Raw genomic sequence first — 4,899 nt, forward strand, 5'->3', positions numbered from 1 at the left:
AAGACATGACTAAGGAGGAATTTGTTTCCTAGCCCTCAAGCTGTGTGGAGGAGGAGTGCGGGGTTTCTAAAGCTGCCTGTGAGTTCTGGTCCTACTGCACAGCCTCCTCTGGCTCAGTGGCTCAGGTAGAAAGTCAACTTTTTTTCCTGTCTTTTGGTTGGTTGTTTTTGTTTTTGTTTTGTTTTGTTTGTTTTGTTTTTGTTTTTGTTTTGTTTTGTTTTTGCATGACTTTTTCAATTAATTGACAGGGATTGTTCTGACATTTTCATACATCTCTTACCCAGCATGCACCAGGCCTAATACTCAACACCTCAAGACTCACAGTAGAGCTCTTCCTGGTTTCACATATTTCTGTTGGTCTCTCTCTTTCTTCAAGTCCCTTGCAGATGGTGGCTGGGTAAGTGCTCTTGAGATAAAGACTTGCAGTGTGGCTTTGAACTTGAGATCCTGCCGCCTCAGCCCTTCCAATTACGCATCCAAGGATGTCCATGTTACCATGAAACCTCTTGACCTTCTAGAAGGAGTTGCCATTGACTCTTTCCCGAGTCCAGTGAGTCAGCCTGGTCAAGATTTTGCTGCAAGATACTTCCACGTATGTCCTACACATTGTTTGCCACGTGAGGATAAGGTACAAATGCCCACAAATATACAGCCACCATCTGCAAGGGACTTGAAGAAAGAGAGACACCAACAGAAATATGTGAAACCAGGAAGAGCTCTACTGTGAGTCTTGAGGTGTTGAATATTAGGCCTGGTGCATGCTGGGTAAGTGCTCTCAGCTAATGGAGCTATGTTCCCAGGCTCTAGAGCTCTAAGAGCTTAGAGTACAAATTCAAGGTCATCCTGAGAAACTTCGTGAGGTGTCAAGTCCAAATAAAAGATATTCAAGGGGCTGAGGTGGAATCTCATTGGTAAATGGTGCTTGTCCTGAGTGCGCAAAGCCCAGAGTTCAACACCTGCCATTGATGGGACAGACCTTGGTCTGGGGATTTCAGATATAGATATAGATGTAGGTGTAGGTGTAGATGTAGATATAGATATGGTATAGGTACAGATACAGGTACAGATACAGATATAGATATCACAGGAGGGAGTCAGGTGGGGGGGAACACTGGAGTACTTCAAGAGAAAACAGGAAGTTATTTTTTGGTGTCTGAAAGAGAAAAAAATTTTTAAGAGGTGAGGGATTATATGAAAGCAATTAGCTAGGGTCGTGCCCACTGCGAGAGGTATAACCGTCCCTCCTATGATACCCCCTTGGTTCACCCCCAGGTAGAACACAGGGTTTGCCTGGCATCTAATCCATGCAGAGGGTATAGCAGACTGATCAGACATCTGCCATGTCTACGTCCATCACCCTGGCAATTTTACACGATGTCATCAGCTGAATTAACACCTGTTAAAAGCCACCATTCCCACTAGACTCAAAGCTGCAAGCACCCTTAATGAGGACCTGCAGAAAAGAATACATTTCCTCAGAGCCCTTAAATAAATGACATTAAGTCCTCCATGCCAAATAAATTATTGAAACAGCGATTAGGGTTTGGATCGTACCAACAGAGCTGCTTAGAGGCACATATAATCTCATTTGGGATTTGACTGCCACGCCCGGACTAGCAAACTGCCCAACCTCCTCCATTGATGGGCAAGTGAAAACTGCATCCCTTTTCAGTGTGTGTATTTAAACAAGAACTTCAGTGCTAAATTAGCAGTGGGTTTTGTGTATGAATTTTCTTTGCATTCTAACATTATGTAAATGAAAAACCCAACGAAGTGCAAATTAGGACTATTCTTAATTCGAAAAGGCTGCTATTCTGTGATAATGACGCCATGGAACACTTCACAGTCTGCCAAGCACGGTGTGTGGTTCCTGCTCCCCATCTGCCTTGTGAGACTCCCAGCAGGGGGACACCCACTGTGTCCTCATTTTTTTCCTCCTTGCCCACTAATGTCAATCAGATCTAATCCACACACCCTCTTCTCTTCCTCCTTATGATTTCATCTCCCCAGGATCATTTCCTCACTGAAAACAGAACAAGAGGTTGAGAGGGACCCAGTCTGCATGGGCAAAGGTATTATAGGGTATGAGAGTTCTGGCATCAGGAGGTGGCTTACCTGGATTTTATCCCAATTCCTTCTGGGCCAGCTGCCTCGTCCCAGCACCCTAATTTCCTTCATCTGGAAAATGAATTACCTACCTCTGCAGGTTTAAAAGATTATGTGAGATTAGATGTCTTGAGGTTTAAATCTAAGCCTGGCATAGAAGATTTGTTCATCAAATAATACCCATTGTTTGTAAAGTTCAGCTTAGATATAGTTGTTACGTCAATGTGGCCATTCAGCAGTTGGCAGGTTTTTATTCAGGTTTGTTTGTGTTTTCTTCTATCTCGATACCAGGCAATGGGTTATTGTTTAAAACAAAAGCAAAAACTAATGGTGCAGAGATGTATAATTCAATGGTACAAGCCATACAAGCTCAATTCCCAGCATTTTCTTTAATCACACACACACACCAGCAAACAGACAGAAGCATGGAGATCACATAACCTGGGTGAGACAGATCCAACTCTCAGGTCTTGCTCTCTTTTTCCTGTTTCTACCTGGGTTACACACAGATGTAATACTGTTCCAAGGACAGGATTCTTTCCTATTAAGCATGGGGATACAACCCATAAGCATTCTACTCTGTGAGTATGCTCTGGAGGACTGAGCCTGCCAGGCCTGCCTATCTATCTATCTATCTATCCATCCATCCATCCATCCATCCATCCATCCATCTATCTATCCATCCATCCATCCATCCATCCATCCATCCATCCATCCATCCATCTATCTATCTATCTATCTATCTATCTATCTATCTATCTATCTATCTAACTTTACATGTATGGGCATCTTTGCCTATATGTATGTGTGACACATCCATTTCTGATATCTTCAAGAGGCCAGAAGAGGGCTTTAGATTCCCTATAACAGGAGTTACAGATGTTTGCGAGTTGCCATGTGGGTGTTGGGAATCAAATCTTGGTCTTCTAGGAAAGTGGCCAGTGCTCTCAACTGTTGAGCCATTCCTCTGACCCCCCTAACTAACTGGATTATTGTGGGCCATGCATGTAAATCCACTTAAGCAGCACACTTCTTAAACAAAATACGTCTCACCAATGGGAGAAAATATTTCTACTATCCTTTATACTAATTAATTTACCACGATTCAGGTTTAGTTTGGGATAGCTGATGTTCGCTTGTCTAGCATGGATTCCAGTCCAAGATGCTTCAGTGCTAATCACACCTGAGAACACGCACTCCTAATGAGGGCCTTTACATGTTAATTGTGTGCCCTCAGGGTGGGTTCTGCACAGTGGCGTTTCTAGAAAAGCATGTACCAGTCGATCACAGACAGCAGAGCAACTGTGAACAAGGAAAGGCTTCCACCATCACTGAAACTGGAATAGAGATGAGAAAGTGTGCATTCCTGGGATGGAATTTTGTGCCTTCAGTTCTCTAATGCTCAGATGTAGCATGCTTTAACACAGCCAACCAGATAACACTGTGTTAGTTCAAACCTTACCCTAAAGGAGCCATTTACTCAAAGAAAAGAATTCATGCCTCCACAGTGGTCAGCTGGATAAGACAGGCCACACTCCCGAGTAGCTATAACAAGTGCTTTGGGTATCCTAATCTCAATCAATACAAGTGATTTTTTTCACAATTGGCATAACAATATAGAGAATGGTCTTCATTAGTGGCTAGCTAATTGGCCGGGTGAGCGTTAGAAAGCTGCTCTCAGTAAATTCGGAAGTATCCAAGGCATTCTACCTGACAAAATGGCAGTGAAGACACACTGTCCCTTTGCAGGGCCATACACACAAGCACAAGTCCTCTAGTCTCAGAGATAGGAACTAAACTGGACATGCTGGCTTCTGCCTGTAGTCCCTGCACTCGAGAGGCAGAGGCAGAAAGATTATAATGAGTTTGAGACCAGCCTGGACTATACAGTTAGCTCTTAGCCCGTCTAGAATAAGACCTTGTCACAATGAAAGAAAAATCAGGCTGGAAAAATAGCTCAGTAGGTAACAATGAGTCTACCTTATAAACATAAGGATCTACATTTGATCCCCAGAACCCATACAAGAGCTTGGCCTGGTAGCATGTCTCTGTAATCATTGTGCTGAGGAGGCAGAGACAAGCAGGTCCCTCGTGCTCCCTGGCCATCAGTCTCCTTGTCAAGGAATGATTCCTGCTGCTGCCCTGCACTGGGCTATCTTTCACATCCCAATGCACACACATTCCCGTCCAAGTGTTCACATACACATTTCTACACACCCACAAAAGGGGATGGGAGAGAGAGAATGAGAGAGAGGAAAGGGGTGAGTTGGCTACATCTTATCTTCTAACCTACTCTGCTTCCTTGGGGCTAAGGATTCTGGCAGCCTGCTACAAGCTGTAATTGCAACTGCATGCCAACTCTAGAATGTTCTTTCTGCATCAGATAAAACACATTCAAGTAAGGTGTGATGAAAATATCTAAGACAGAGCTGGGGCTTCAGATGCCCTGTTGCTATTAACTGTTTAATTAACATTCACATGGGTGGCAGGGTCCAACATTCACATGGGTGGCAGGGTCCAGTGTGAGGTGGCTACTGTTCAGATGTTTCAGTAAGGGTCTCAGACAGCAATTAACCCTGGCTATTCTAACTAACTCAGTTGCTTCCTTATCTGTCAAGAACAGGCATGACGAACTTAATCTAGGTCAACTTCAATGTGTGTCATGGAGCGATCCTATTGGAAAACTAGGGTGAGGTTAGGGTAGCGGGGAAAGGATTTTCAGGATCATTGTATAATCTGGGAGAAAGCTTCAGCCACATATTGCTAATGTTTCTACGCAGAGTATGTTTCTTT

This window comes from Mus musculus, chromosome 9 (assembly GCF_000001635.26).
Source record: "Mus musculus strain C57BL/6J chromosome 9, GRCm38.p6 C57BL/6J".
NCBI lineage: Eukaryota > Metazoa > Chordata > Mammalia > Rodentia > Muridae > Mus > Mus musculus.